General features: G+C 28.4%; 1 protein-coding gene and 1 long non-coding RNA gene across 2 annotated transcripts in view; one reads left to right on the forward strand and one right to left on the reverse strand.

The window, feature by feature from the left end:
* The window catches only part of LOC147803175 (uncharacterized), a 77,390-nt gene extending 62,364 nt beyond the window's left edge, over positions 1-15,026 (reverse strand). Inside the window, exons 1-3 of the long non-coding RNA XR_015429825.1 lie at positions 14,820-15,026; positions 7,963-8,135; positions 5,112-5,186 (exon numbers count right to left, since the gene is read on the reverse strand). This is a non-coding gene — a long non-coding RNA (uncharacterized LOC147803175). The remainder of the gene's footprint in view (positions 1-5,111; positions 5,187-7,962; positions 8,136-14,819) is intronic.
* The window catches only part of LOC107443298 (very long chain fatty acid elongase 4), a 270,628-nt gene that overhangs the window by 5,878 nt on the left and 247,475 nt on the right, over positions 1-17,275 (forward strand). The window lies entirely within an intron of this gene.

The following is a 17,275-nucleotide window of genomic DNA, read 5'->3' on the forward strand; positions in this document are numbered from 1 at the left end:
CAACCTCCCTCACAAAGTACATTTTAGCGGCGGAGGGATGTTACGGCGACTTCACCAACTGAGCGATTAGGTGCCAATAGGGCAGCCCCTTCTTCATCAACCAATCAGAAGAACTTTGAGGGGTTGCCCTGAAAGGGTGAAGAATCTTAAAGAGCCGTCCGGTAGTTGGAAGCTGAGCAGTCTGAAGGAAGGACGCTGGAGTGAAGGAGAAAGGTGCAAGGGTATGTTGGCTTTATTTATACTTTAATTATGTAGCATTGTAAGTGATAGGGTTTAATTATGTTTTTGTAATGATCAAGATGTGTAGTCAGATAATCAGGATTAAAATTAATTATAATTTGTAGATTTGATGTCTTCATATTATTTAAATTAATTTAGATTAACTAATTAAGATTTAGGGATCCACGTGTGAATATACAGGTAATGACATAATTATTAGATCTTATTAAATAACAATGCAATGTACAGTGAACTTCGTATCACTTTGTTTCTTTCATTTTGTTTGCTTTCTCTATTATTTTAACACCAGACTTTAATTTTAACTCCATTTGATTGCTTTCCACTGAGTACGCAATACCATTTGCTTTTAGAGTAGAATAGTCATTTTCACACTTATTGTGATATTTTGTATTTTGTTTTTTAAATATAGATATAGGACTATGTAAGTTTTGTAAAAACTGTTACAGAGGATGAGTATAATATATTGTGAGTCTTAGATTTGTATAGTGCTTTTCTTTTCAATCAAAAATTTAGTTTATTCCAAATACATATTTCCCAGAAAAGAATATAATGATAAATAATTGTTTTGAAATTGAAATATCGGATTTTTAAAAAAATAACTTTTTTTTATTTCTCTTAAAGTGATTACCTTATTAGAAATTAAAAAATTATCATTTGTGATTGATTAAACTATTTCTTACAATCATTGCGTATGTTTCCTCAAATCCAAACTTCTGAGCAATTGCCGTTGTTTAAGCTCAAATTTAAAAACTCGAAATGCACGATAGCATCTACATATAACAAAAAGAAAACACCTTACTTTAGTCTAAAGTAAAATTTCTTTGCGATCCATTTTCATTGAATATAATATTGATTTATTATTTCTTTTATTTCATTTTATGTATTTAATAACTTCATTTTTAATTTTATAAATAACTCAAATAAGTTAATTTTATATTGTACATCACGATAAAGTATTTAAATCAGAACATATTTTCAGTTGTTAACCGGCAGCTTTATTATTTTTGTACATTTATTACTTTGATGATAGAACTCTTTCGTTTTCATAAAATGTCTTTGGTAAAGAATAGGTGTAGAAATTCTATTTTGGGACTTCAAGGCTGGAAACATACCATTGAATTATAATTAGATTTATATTTCAAAGGAGGAGTTATTTTGAGAATCTTCTCCCTCTTTCACTTCCATATTAGGAAGCATTAAATGATTTTCATTAATGGGTAAGATTACAAGACTGAGCCTTTTTAATCAATTTCTATTTGTACTTAATGCGAGACCGATGGTTTTCGCATGTCTCTTGCTGAATAACGTGTTCCATAAAAGATCTGCCGGAACCATCCGGAGTTTTATCCACACCCCCTCCCTTGTGGAGCGGGGATGTGAACTGTTATGACCAACAGCCTACCTTTAAATAAACCTTTTGATAACTTATTATGGCTTACGACTGAATTATTGAAGCTGAATACAACAATGATAACAGGGATGTACCCCTGTTACATTGGACAGGATAGTTGCTTGCGGTGGAAACTTAAGCATTTCTATCTCTTCGGTACTTAGTTTAACAAAGGCTAGCTGTGGCGTCGGAATTCCCATCCCAGACACCGGGGAAAAAGCTGCCTTTAGGCGTGAAAGGAAAGGAATGATTCCTCATCCCATCGTCAACTACATGTACCAAAGAATATAGATGTACCTCGTCGCTAGTGGAAATCTGATGCTGGATCGAGATTGTCTCCTGAAACCAGTTGATGTGTGTCCCATCCATAGTGTTGACTGATGACCCTACAGTGTCCCATCCATAAAGTTGACCGATGACCCTACAATTCCTTAGTGCTCAAGTTTGTGAAAAAAGTGAAAACAAAAGTTTTGTGCGCGACTAAATATCATGAATATTCATGAAGAGCTATCAAGATTTAGTGCGCGAACAAAAAATGATATTTTATTTTTCCTCTCTTCAACGAAAAATTCATGAAGGTCGAAGAAAAGTGTTGACGAAAGAAAGGAGAGTATAATGTAGATATGTGCTTTTTTCCCCTCTCATTATTTTTCTTTCTCAATCTTATTATTAAATATTTTATTAACATTAGATAGTGATCAGGAATTGTTATTATGAGATTTAATCAATAGTATATTATTAATGGTTAGATTGCATTTCTTGTGCTTATATTGCTTTTTGTAAAAAAATTATAATATAGTATTGTATTTATAGTGCAATTAAAATGTTTTTGAAATAAATAAATGTGGTTCAAACGTCAATTAAAGTAATGACAGTTAACGAAATTCAGTTATTATTTAAACTTTTATTTCCTAATGACTTATCACGATTAAATCGTAATAAAATACTGAATTTTTCAGAATTTTCTTTTGAACCAAATGATGAAGATCTATCAATATCTTTTTCTGTTTTGAGTAAAAGCAATGAATTTAGGCGTTCGCCAGTCATTGTTGTTCGAAGATAGTTTTTAATCAATTTCATCTCGCTGATAATTCTTTCATTTCTCTCAACTATCATTGGTGCAGTTAACGCTAATAGATTTAGCATTGAAAAACTTATGAAAGCATTTATGCTAAAATGATTATTCTACATTTTTAATACAAAACTATGAATTGAATTTTTACATAATTATAAAATTATTAAGTTTCTTTTTACTAATAATTAACTAAAACAAATGGAGAACTGTCAACTTTAGTCAAGAGGATAATATAAAAAATATTAAATACATAAGAAATACAATGCTTAAGAGAATTATTTCCCCCCCCCCCAAAAAAAAAACTTAAACTTTTCTATTTTTAAACACATTACATTTTCAGTAAAATAAGCATCAGTACATTATTGTTCATAAAGGATTGCAGTTTGAACTTATCATAAAAACAAAGCCTACGAACAAATGTAGAATTTGAAATTTCAATTCAATAAGATCTTTCTCAATTAAATAATTTCAACTGAAAAAATCTTTAAAAAAAATTACTATTTCAAACACAAAATAAAAAAGCTTAGTAAATAACTATTAAAAAAAAGACAAAATAATTCCAATTTTTGGAATTCAAATGTGATTTCTATCTCAAGCTGCTGCTGATGAATATAAATAACATAGCATTTCTTAATTGCTCTTTTTTCTTTCTTTTAATCATTATACTGTACAAAAGAGATTAAGAAAATAATTTTATATGCTTCATAAATAACAATTTTTTACCCACATATATTTAAAAAAAAAAAAAGAATCCCTTTCGAGAAAGTTTTATACCTAAATTAAGCAACAATTGAGGAAATAATTTAATTGGAAAATAACTGGAAAATAACAACAATTCAACTTAATATTTAAACAATAAGACTACAAATAATAAATATTTATAAAAAATTTACTTATATTCAAAAAAGCTGCGGTAGATTGAATGACTGTTGGCTTGTGAGCGGATTTTCTATTTTATACAATCATAATATGAATTTATTAAATACGCTTTGAGTAACTAAGTTCTGGTACTGGACTGTTAAAGTGAAGTAATTGGTACCACAGCTGTCCCTTGCTTCCCCTCTTTAACGACATACACCAAGATATTGTCTTTATTCTTAGAAAGAGTAAGAGAGAATATGGCATTTCTAGCTAACCACTTTTAAAACACCCTCGATTCTTCAAGTTGACAGAAATCTCTGGGGTTTTCAAGATCAGACGACACCATCCTTTTCTTGCGCCTTTTCGTAGTGCCGGCTTGATTAAACAGACTTGCCACTTTTCCGTGAATACTCGGAATCGAAGAATTCCTCTATTTACACCGTATTTTTATTGAAATAATTAATGAATCTAAAATTACAACATTTAATACTTTGAACTCGGCAACCATCCACAAGTTGTGTGAAATGATTGAAGCGTCGATTCAATTGAGTGTAACTCAATTAACTGTTTCAGAATTTCCCGGATTCTTGAGAAAAAAATATTAAAAACAAAATATAATATTTTATTTTCAAAACAGAAACTTTTATAATGGTGAATTGAGGATCGCATATATGTTTACTATTTTCCATAGAGAATATCAAATTTTATTGTGATGATTATTTGTTCTAAAGATATGAATTGATCCCTGAACAATTTATTTTAGGTTACAAACATTTTAACTAAAATAATAATCCAATCATCATAGAATTTTAAAAATTATGAACTGATGGGTAGTTAATAAATTAAATGTTTTTTTAAAAAATGTTTAAAGTCATTTGGAGTTAGTAAAAAAATTCATAGTAGAAAAATAGCTTTTACCAATTGAAAATATAAATTTTCTAATAATTTGTGTTATTTAAACAGAATTTAACAATTTAAATAAGATATTTTGAATAATAAAGTACCCAATTTAATAGGTATTTTTATTTGTAATTTTCCCACCCATATTTTGAAAGTAAAAGAAAAACAAATAGGTTACGTCACCAGCACGATTATTTCATTTAAAATTTATTAATTTTTTAAAAAAGACTTCAGAGAATTAATAACGGAATTTTATGATACATTATTAGCTAACTAAAAATTAAGGTCACTAAAATTTTTTTAAATTTAAGAATGTGTCGTGGAAATAATAATACGAGAAAATCGTTTTCGAGATTTTGATTTGTAATATCGGCCATCTTGCTTCGAATTATCATAAATGGTTACTCTTGAAAAAGAGATAAAAAACTGAATTGTAAAACTCACATTTAGCAGCAAGATATGCCGAGTCAGGTCTTGGACAAAATCCCGAAATGGACGAAATTCAGATAACATTGAAATCCGTTTAAATCTCATCACCGATGAAATATCCGACAATGAAGGAATTTCGGCTAAGTCGGGATTTTAGCTTGTCAAAAAAAAAAAAAAAAAAAGGAAAAAAGAAAGAAAAAAAAAATCCGACTCGACCTGAATTTGCCAACTGGATGATATCGCTAGAAGGGGGGATGTGACACCCCTCTCATCCCCCCGTTGACGACGGACCTGTAAAGATATTTGAACTCATTAAGACAAACAAAATTTAAGACTTACATTAAGATTTATACATTTAAGACAAACAAGATTAGTTTTCAGATATTTATTTTCAAGTTATTAATTTTTTCGTTGTTCATAATTTTCTTGCACTTTAAATGCTTTTTCTGAAAAACATTAATTTTGAAAAAATTTCGTTGACATTTTGAATGTAGATTTTGTGAAATGTTAGTGATGTTTTAAACTGAACGCTAAGTTTGAATTTGTTATTTTTATCAAGTTTTAAGTAAGAATAATTTAGACATTTTCTATAAAAATTCGATATGACAGAACGTATTTAGTTCTAGTTCATTGCTTATTTTTTTTCCTTTTTAAGATTTTAGTTCAAAACACAGGAGATCACATTTTTATTATATCTAGAGATAACAAATTTTGAAATTTATGTATTGCAATTTGTTGTAGAGCTGTTAAGTAACATGAATAATTTGTAGTTCTTAAGCTCAACTTTGAAAAATAAGTCATAAACTTTTAAGCTTCAAATTTATAATTTTAGAACCCCTTCTTACCAAATGTAAGATTAAAATTTTAATTGAATATTTTTAAAAAAATATTTTTTTTGTCGAAACCAGTTGGATACCTACATTTTATGCTGATAACAAACAAAAAAGAATATGTAAGTCAGCGAAGGAAAACTGGATCCTACCATGTGATCGGTCAATTTAGAAACATTCCGCGGAAATAGTTTGACTGCAATATAAGACAACTTTATGTTGTTGTATATAGAGAAATTTATTTTTTAAAAGTAGCTATTGAAAATTACTCCATTCTATAAATAATTTGAAGCACCCCTTTAGGGGCCATTTAAATATTATGTAAGCATCTAAGTGGGAGGAGTTTAGAATTTACTTATTTTTGCTCACAAGGGGGAGGATGGTTATGAGCAATGCTGACATAAAAGTCTACTTATTTTCTTCTTAAAGAGCAAAATAAGAAATGGTAACAAAAAAAATTACGTGTAAAAGCTGAATAGACAACTAGAATTGGGCAAATTGTTTAAGTTTAGGACAAAGTTGAAGTAAATAATTGGGTTGTAAGCTCGGTTTTACTTCGTTACATCACAAAACTAAAAGTTGAGTTGTCCGTTCCGGGGAAAAGAGTTGCAGATTGCACTTATTAATTAGCACACTTGAGGTCAACCCCTCGAGCCATTAAGATTGAGTCTTAGAACGTGAAGATCTTATCATTAGATCAAAAGGATATATGGTTAGGATATATATATATATATATATATATATGAACTAAAAAATCTTATAGTTATTTGATTGAATAACAGATGGCAGCACCACAATTTCATTTTGTTAAATTTTTTTAAGCTATATATATTTTTCTTCACTACAACTGGTTTCAGTGGTACATGTGGCAGACATCTACCGGCAACTGCTTAAATTAAAACTTGAATGCTCTCGGAATAATTTCATATGTTCTTTTTTGCCATATTCGTCTTCGTTTTTTTACTATAACGCTTCGAAACCCCAGAGGGAATTATGAATACCCCTGTATATATATATATATATATATATATATAAAAATATCTTGTCACAGTTTTAGTGGTTAAACTCCTCCTAAGCGGTTCGACCGATTTTGATGAAATTTTATATGTATATTCAGTAGGTCTGAGAATAGGTTTATAACAAATTTTTTTTCATTTTTTGGACAAATTTAACGTATATTTTAAATATATCTTTATTTAAAAGATTCCAAACTAGACATAGAAACATAATTAATCAAAAGTAATATTCACGCACGTTGCAACAAGTCATATTAAACTTTAATACTTATGCTCGCCCTTAAAAGAAGAGCATCAAATATATTTGCAAGTATATGAATAAAGGCAGTGATATAGCAGTATTTCGAGTTGAAAATACCAATGGGACTGCTCTTCCAGTGAATAACAACGACGAAATAACGCTGCACCAAATTGGCCGGTACACCAGTTCCAATGAAGCTGCTTGACTTATCTTTGGTTTCCCAATTCATGAACGGGATCCAACCGTTATTCAGTTAACCGTCCATCTTGAAAATGGTCATCGCGTATATTTCACGAACGAGACAGCGATTGACCGAGCTATATAAATTCACCAAAAACTACACTCACCGAATTTTTCGAATTGCGTAATCGTGCGGATGCTTTTGGTGCCTTTGCACGGACATTACTCTACTTAGAAGTACCACACTATTTCAGTTGGACTCAAACAAAAAAAATGGACTCCCCGCAAGCAAGGCACACCGGTTGATGCATGTCCCGGTATATTCAAGTCAAACACCTTGGGGAGAGTATAGACGTAAAGTCGATGGACATCAGCATTCAACGTAATTTATAACAAATTACGTTGAATGCTGATGTCCAATAACATTTATAATATATATAATTTATAATAAAAAGTTATAATAAATTTAAAAAAACTATTATTTGATGTGTTAATATTTTCACATTCCGTCATCGTTCACAGCACTCCATGCCTCTTCCACTCATATACCACACACGCACACACTTACAATAAATAAGATATATTTTCATACCCTAGAAATAATTCAGATAGCAAAACAACGTTTGCCGGGTCAGCTAGTATATATATATTTAAATGCAATTGGTTTTGTTAATGGACAATTACAGTCAATTTTTTTATAATTTTAATACGTTCAGAATCCTTGAAAATCACCAGAAAACATTTTAATACTATTCTAAGAGTGCTAATTATTAAGTTATTTTTTAGCAAGAAACGCTTACTTTTGTTTTCATCTGAAACGGGGAGTCACGTGATTATTCACAAACTGACTTCATTTGTGTCCATTTGCCGTTCCTTTACACTACTTTACACTTGCTGTACTGTGAAAGCCATAGCGTTTTTGTTTTCGTTAGAATTTTGGTAATTAAATCCAACAATATTAGATGGTTTATAACTATGGGAGAACAAAGATAGTTATAATAAATTGTGCCCTAGTGTAGCTTAAAAAAATGAAGCTTAAAATAACGCATTTTAATAATATTTTCTAATAATATTTTCTAATAATAATATAAAATTAATAATTTAAATGGCACTCATTGAAATATTGTTAATAGCTGATGGTTCTGATTATTATAGTTTTTTTAGTTCAGTAAGAAAGGGGTTAGAATGAGTTATGGATGTCTGGAATTACTAATTAAAAGTAACATCATAAATACGAGTATTTGAAATCAAGCATATGCATTTTATTTATTCCACATTGCAGAAACGGTAATTAAATTTTTAAATGCGTATAAAAATAACTTTTCGCCATAACAAATTTCCTATTTACTCAAAGAATAAAAATATCAACATTACTGACGTTTTTTTTCAATTACTTAATAAATAGTAAAGAATGTGCATTCGAATTTCTTTTCATTTTGTATAAGTTTATTTTTTATTATTATTCTTAAGCTTTATTGAAACAGAAACGTCTAGCTAAATGATATTCGCTGAAATTATGTGGGTAAATTAAATAACATGAAGTTAATGCTTAAGTAAATTAGATTACGGCGATGAAGATGGACAGATATATTTCTATGGACTAGATTCTTGAAAGTGTTGATTAGTTTTCAGCGGTACCAAATGCTTAACCTGAGACTTTTTCAACAATTTTAATTAAATTATTTTAGTTATATATGTATAATGTATTAATTGTACTATTTCAGAATTCTTCATTGCCATCGCTGACAAATAGTTTGCAAGAATAAGGGGGGGGGGAGAAATTAACAATAACCATACTTTGTAAATACTATATTGCAGAAACAGGAGTTAAAATTTATAAATTTAAAAATAAAAATTATTTCTAACTGTAGCGAAATTCCTGTTTACTTAAAAAATAATAAATATAATATATGTGTTTTTAAATATTTAATGCATAGTAAACTGCATACCGACATAAACTGCATTAGTAAATATTTACATATAAAAGAAAATCCTTCAACTCTAGTAAAAGAAAATAAAAGAAGCAAAATTAAATTATATTATTTGAATTATGGAACAGTAGCACATAGATTGTAACGATGATGGATTCATATTTTTCAATGTGCTTGACTTAAGAAAACACTGATTTGCTCTAATGCAATACCGAATAATAAAATCGTTCATCCTATATCTAAATGTATACTATTTCTATCCCACCTGCGACTGATTTTAATTAAGCAATTAGGCTGTAATAGATCATTATTTTAACTTAGAAATAAGCGTATTAAAATTATATTTAAAATGACCTTTAGCAACACTAATTTCTGCCGAAAAGAAATGTTGATTTTTCGCGAAGAGCAGCTGCATATCCATTTCTTCAGTTATTTTCGTGATAAATATAAAGTTTGATGTTTTAAAATCTTTCTTTTATTTTGGACAGGCTCCCCAAACCATAAATTTGATCCGCAAAATTTTTACTAATAATTTACAATAGGATGTTCATACGATATACGTGATATCAAAACTAAAAGAGCATTGAAATAGCCTTAGCAGATGGGGGAGGCACGTTTCCATTCAGCACATGTGACGTCATAACTAATCAGATATCGTTTTTTATTGCATCACTTACGGAGGCTTTTTTAGGAAAATTAATATCTATATATATATATATATATATATATATATATATGTTCAAAATAAAGAAAAAAACAAAGAAAAATAATAGACAAAAGAAAAAAAAGGGGGAAATAATAAGTAAAAAAATAACAAACAACAGTAAAAAAAAAAAAAAAAAAGGTGAAATTTTATTTAAAAAACCGGAAAAAAAAGATATGATCTTTTCTTCAACCCACACGATGATATCCGCAAAACAGAGTGCTTTCTGATATTGTATCAATAAAGCCAAAGCAAAATATATTAATACAATAGTGTGAGGAGCACTCAAAAATTTTTTTATAAAAATAACAACAAATAAAATAGATCACAAAAAGTAAAAATAAGTAAAAATAACATGTAAAAACAGATAATAAAATAAAATAAAAAGATAAAACATTAAAAAGGGGGGACTATAAAGCGAGTAGCAAAATCATAACAACTTACATGGACGGATATTTTTCAAGAATGATTTAAAAATGTTTTCGTAGAAAGATTGCCAGATTACAAAATATCAAAACAAAAGCGCAAATTGAGTGTAACAAGAGGGTTTTAAAGTGTCGTTCTTACTGCACTGCTGAAGTGATTTGTTATTCTGAGCTTTGATTTGTTAGTTACCAAGGATGGGCCCGAAATGGATGTGCGCAAGGTAATATTATACTGGATAATTTTAGAAATTATTATTTGCAAAATTATTTGCAAAAACAGGCAATTTATGTTTCTCTTTTCTATTTTATATGTTTTCTTAAATAAATATCTATCTTCTGAAACTATTTATGATCAATTTTTAAAATTATCCAATATAATATTACTTTGCGCACATTCATTTCGGGTCCATCCTTGGTAACTAACAAATCAAAGCTCAGAATAACAAATCACTTCAGCAGTGCAGTAAGAACGACACTTTAAAACCCTCTTGTTACTCTTGACCCATGTGCAAATCCATTTCGGGCAAATCCGTGTTAAAATTATCTATTAAAATTTTTTTCTTTGATAATTTAAATAATTTTTCCATGTGCTAATCTATATCGTGCAAATCCGCGGCTAAAATTATTTGCAAAACAAGCAATTTATGTTTCTCTTTTCTATTTTATATTTTTTCTTAAATAAACATCTATCTTCTAAAACTATTTATGATCAATTTTTAAAATTATCCAATATAATATTACTTTGCGCACATTCATTTCGGGTCCATCCTTGGTAACTAACAAATCAAAGCTCAGAATAACAAATCACTTCAGCAGTGCAGTAAGAACGACACTTTAAAACCCTCTTGTTACTCTCAATTTGCGCTTTTGTTTTCATCTTTTGTTTTTTGTTGACGTTAAGAACGTATCCAATGAGCGAGCAAAGCGAGCATCGGATTGCGAAGCAATCCGAAATGAACTGTGAAAGCAGTTTCGGGGGTTGGCGAGCGCCAGCGAGCAGGGGGCGAAGCCTCCTAGTCCTATTTATTGTGTATGCGTATGTGGTATATGAGTGGAAGAGGCATGGAGCGCTGTGAGCGATGACGGAATGTGAAAATAACAACACACCAAATAATAGTTTTTTTAATTTATTGTAACTTTTTTTTTTATAAATTGTATATACAACGAATTCCGAAAATATTAGTCAACAATATTAATCTCTTAGTGCAATGGAGTGTACAATATCTTTTGTCATCCCGTCTTTAGCAAACACAAATAAATTGGATTGTTTCCCCACTCGAGAGCATGCCACGTATCGTGTGAAAAACATGGTGTGCTCAAATCTAAGACACAAACAGACATTGCTTGACCTTACCATTGCAAATGCTAATCTAATGGGGAACTGAATGCGTTTAAATTGAATTGGCACATCTGTGGGTATAATAGAGATTCGTGGAAGTAATATAATTTCACCCCGGAATTTGTCATTTAAAATAATGACTTCGATAACATTGTTCTTTAATTTTTTAACGACTAATCCCGTACTGTTGCACAGACGTGGTGGGTTCAAATTACGAAACAAAATAATTGGAGATCCAACTTTGAGTGCAAAATTATGCGGTGGTATGCCTGATAAATCCAATGAGTTTAAAAACTCTGTTGGAAAATTTGGAGCTGATGTACCGGCCAATTCGGTACTGCGTTATTTCGTCGTTGTTATTCACTGGAAGAGCAGTCACATTGGTATATTCAACTCGAAATACTGCCATATTATATACTGCCTTTATTCACATATACTTGCAAATATATTTGATGTTCTTCTTTTAAGGGCGAGCGTAAGTATTAAAGTTTAATATGACTTGTTGCAACGTGTGTGAATATTACTTTTGATTAATTATGTTTCTACGTCTAGTTTGGAATCGTTTAAATTAAGATATATTTAAAATATACGTTAAATTTGTCCAAAATATGAAAAAACATTAGTTATAAACCTATTCTCAGACCTACTGAATATACATATAAAATTTCATCAAAATCGGTCGAGCCGTTTAGGAGGAGTTTAACCACTAAAACTGTGACAAGAGATTTTTATATATATATATATATATATATATATATATATATATATATATATATATATATATATATATATATATATATATATATATATATATATATATATATATATATATATATATATATATATATATATATATATATATATATATATATATATATATATATATATATATATATATATATATACACAGATTGTCAAGCAAATTTTGTTAAGATCTTGAAGCAAATATTAATTTAATTGGTTTAGGAGTTTAAAAGGAATTTTTAGTTACCTTTTTCTTCTTTCTTTCTTTCTTTTTATTATTATTATTATTTTTTTAAATGTAAGATGAAAAATAATCTGCTACTAAGCTGGAGGATTTCTGATGTTAATTTACATTCCAATGGCCTTTTACGACCCGCTCTCTTTTTTGGAGTGGCTGTAGTGGGTCGCAATTATAACGCAAGCTTTTAATTCCTTTGAAATTTGTGACCTGAACAAAAAAAAGTCAAAATTAATGTTTTTCGCTTTTAAAAAATATGCCAGATAGGAGGAGGCCCGCTGGATTGGAAAATTACTCTTGGAATTTTTTGTATTATGAGTTTAATGATATTCAAGTCATTTTTATGGAAAGCAGACCATGTTTTTCAAAACTATTATTGGTGGGTTACATTTCTAAAGTTAAAATAAAAGCAGTTTAAAATATATTTCAATTAATCCGTGGAAGAAATCTAATTTCCATTGATATTTCAAAATTTTTAGTGAAGATAAAAATATGTTCAGAGTGAACCATAAAATTTCAGATGCTGACCAAATATGTTCATAGTATCAAAATGCAAATAAATTATTGCAAGTTTTCTGCTTCACTAAGTAAACCTGGGTTATCCGGCTATATTATCGTTTCATTTTGATGATTTGATTTGAACAGGATTTTCAACTTTATGGTTTACTCTAGGTTATTACTCTTGGATTTCTCCATTTGCATAGCGCTGTGTTTCTCAATCCGATTAAATCGAAGCACATTTAGAATTTCTGAAAATCATAACTTTTCTTCAGCTCATATACGTATATCCATAGATTGCAAATTTTTTAAGAACTTTAAACAAATATTAATAGAGTATATATTAATAATATTAATATAAACAGATATTAATAAATATTAATATTTTTCTATTTTTTTTTTAAAATGTGAGAGGAGAAATAATCTGCTACTTTGTTGGAGAATTTCTATTCCCTCGTTTTTTTTTTTTTTTTTTTTTTTTTTTTTTTTTTTTTTTGAGTCGCTGTAGTCCGGCGCAATTAGAACGCAATCATTAAATTATTTTAAAATTTGTTACTTGAACTAAAAAAGCATCTTTTTCGTTATTTACAATTGTGTATTTACATACATTATTTCTCTAGGATTTCTCCTTATATTTCTCCCGACGAACTGGTACGGTTAGTAATTTGGACTATAGACATCTTTTAAACAAATACAAAATTGTGTCACTTAAATAATTGCTTACTACAATAGTTTGTTTCTTTTAATTCACGTACTCTCTACAATAAAAAGTATTTTGATCCTGAACCTTATTTAACATAAATAAAATATATAAGGATACAAAGATTAATTTTGGTATTTAAATAACGAAATAGCGGAACTAAATTAGGTAATCGTGTGCAGGTAGTAAATAAATACAAGTAAATACGAAATAAATACAAAAGGAAAATATTAACATTCCAAAAAATAATTAACTGAATTTAATGCGATTGCAGTTGTTATTTGTTATTAATTCTAGGTGTCAAACAAGTTGCAATAACACGCAAAACAGGAGAGCGAGATTAAATCGATTTAGATGTTTAGTTTTTAATAACACAGATAGATAATGTAGTTTCATGTAAGTATGTAGGGAAAAAAAGGCAATGAAACCTTAATTGATTTCTTATTAATATGAGGGTGCACTTTTCTAAATTTTGTCCAAAACTGGTATATTTTCATTTCCCATTTAATTATGATTTTAATCTTAAATATGAAGGGTTTTTTTGTGGGTTAGATTGTTATTTTGGTTTTAAACAAATGGATTTATTATTCAAAAATTATCGAATTGCATGTTTTATTTAAAATGGAAACTGTTGTGCTAAAATATAAAAATGTTATGTTAAAATGCTGAAAAAGAAATGTCTCACAATTTGTCCTGGTGTATACATATGTATAAAAACTTCTATATTGAAGGATAACATCACACATTAAAGTAAAATATTTTTTATTCTTCTATTATTAAGTAGGAAGAAAAGTCTTTATTTTATGCAATATTTATCCAATTTAATTTAATGTTTCGCAAACCCGCTGTTGATATACAATCATGTAGCGTCATTTTTTAGTTTTCATTTAGTTTAACTGATAGAGATACATTTTTTCAAGTAGCAAGTTCTTAATTCCGCGATAAGTTTCACAAACTCTAAAAGTAAATTCTAATATTTATCCGAAATTATAAAAATGAATACTGATGAAAAATGAATAAAATAAGAAGTAAAATACAGTAGATACATGAACACTATATGAATACAACAATATTCTTACCTAGGTACAGCTCCTCTCTGAATAACCTTGAAATGCGGACACACTTTCTTTTCGAGGGAACTTAGATATATTATCTAGCCCCCTTCTTCCTTTATCACAATCATTAACCTTCGAGGAAAAAAGAGGAAGCAGCGTTTTCTGTTTTTCAACACACGTGAAGGTGTTGGCCAGGCGTGTCTAACATTTACCAGGAAGGAAAAATATTAAATTTTTCTATTTTATATTATTTATGTTGGATTCATTTTTCAGAAAAACTAATGAAAGTTTAAAGTTAAAAAAAAATTGATGTTGATATCTTTTTAGTAATATGTTTTCTTTTTGTGGGCAGAAAGGAGAGAGAAACAGCATATTTGGACAATAATTATATATTGTATAATTAAATACTCGTTAATGCATTATTATTAAAATTGAAATATAATAAAAAAAACAACAATGCTATTGGGGACATAATTCTTTTAATTTCCTGGAAATTAATTGCGATCAATAAATAATTTTGTGTATATTAAGTAAGTAACATTCATTAAGTTTAGCAGTTGCCAACTACCTAAAAATGTTTCTCTTTTTATTCATTCATAGATAAATTTTGAGTTTAACCACTTTTTACTTTTTTTTTTCTTTCCTTTGAATGGTTAGATTAAAGAGCATATCATCAGTTGTTGGCATTTTTTTTTCTTTTTTGTACTCTTGGTCACAGAAGTATTATTCACGCACAATCTTTATTATATTTTAAAGCTTTAAGTGCAAATTTCAATAATCCTTCCACTTACAAACTGAAAAAAAAAGAATTTTTTTAATTTTCAAAGACGTGTTTCTTTTGAATTCTTAATTATATTTATTTAATATTTATCAAACTGTCTTTGAGTAATGGAGCACGCTTCCATATTTCTCGGGCACAAAATTTTGCAAATCGTTCTCCTATATCTTTTCTTTTATTTCAGATTTCCGTTTTCTTCCTTTAAAAAGAAATAGATTTAAATAAATACGATTTTTTTAATTTTATAAGTCTTTTAGAATATATATCTCTTACATTATAATTAATGTCACTCCATATCATATTGCTTGAAAAAATTTGGTATACAATTGAAATGAAATGAAATGAGTTGAAATGAATGGATTGAAAAATTTGCCTTATAAAGTGTCCTCGATTTATATATTATATTTATTTCTTATAATCAAAGTAAAATGGTAACAAAGTAACATTAAGGTTATAATATATAGTTTTAAACCATGCATTACAATAGTTTAGTAACTTGGAAAAAAAAGTTACAAATAAAGTGATAATCACACTATTTTTTCATCAAATAATTATCTTTATTTTAAGAGTATAAAAAAAAAGCAATAAGCATCTAATGTATTGAAAAAGTAGGGCTTGTTTAGTTATGAAACATACGCATTCTTATAATGTATTTTCATAAAGTCGCAAAAAGTCATCTTTTCCTCAAATATTTCAATGATTTACGTTTTTATTTTTCCTTGAAAACAACTTTCAAATCTAATTAATTTTGATCAGTTTCAAAAGGTTATTTTTTATTTAAAAAAAAACTGTTCTGCAGGTTGGTCTAAATTCATATAGTTGTTATAAATTCATATAAGTTCGGATTCCTGAGAAATCGAATTTTCAAAAAGTCGGATATTTAAAATTTGATTTCTCATTAACTGTTCGATAAATTTTGCTGAAATATTGTATTTTCCCATGTTAAATTACCTTCTTTTAAAACGATGCAAAAAAAGTTTACCTTGCAATTCTAATTTTTTTTACGACTATTATTAAATAAAATAATAAATATTTACCAAAAGTTATTTTTGAACAATTTACACAATTGTAAACATCCTTTATAATTGTGCAAAAAAAAATTTCACTTTGCTTGAAAAGTCCTCGAGGTACTTCTCAGATTGCGATTACCCCCTATATTTTGGGGTTCAGAAATCCAAATCCGTCGAAAAAATGGCATGTATAAACAGAAACTTCGGAGAAAGTACTTACGTTTTAGTACCTGATTTCGTAACTTAATATATCTCACTAGCACTTATTAATTATCATATTTTAAGTCACCCCCTTGAACCATTGAGATGAGAAGAAAGTGAAGATCTGATCAGTAGATCAAAACTTATCAGTGTGGTCCGTTCATTTATCTTTTTATGCACTGAACGTCTGAAAATTTATAATTCAAATCTGTTTAATTTTTGCTTTATATTTAATTTTTTCATTGTTATGCGAAAAGAATTTTTCATAATTTGTTTTTTTAATAAATATACCAGAATGTATTTTGGTCTTATTCTTTACTTTTTGCCTTTTTTTTACTGTTAGCAAAAGAATTATTTCTAGATATCCTTAAAACTAAAACGCCAACTTCCTCTAATTTATTTCTCATTAAGCACGCATTATTGTCGCTATTAAGTCTCGTGTTTTGTATGTAATTACGTGTATATTGTTTCATATTATCTGTTTAAGGAAG

This window comes from Parasteatoda tepidariorum, chromosome 10, assembly GCF_982258835.1.
Source record: "Parasteatoda tepidariorum strain Cologne lab strain chromosome 10, Ptep-v5.0, whole genome shotgun sequence".
In the NCBI taxonomy this organism is placed as follows: domain Eukaryota; kingdom Metazoa; phylum Arthropoda; class Arachnida; order Araneae; family Theridiidae; genus Parasteatoda; species Parasteatoda tepidariorum.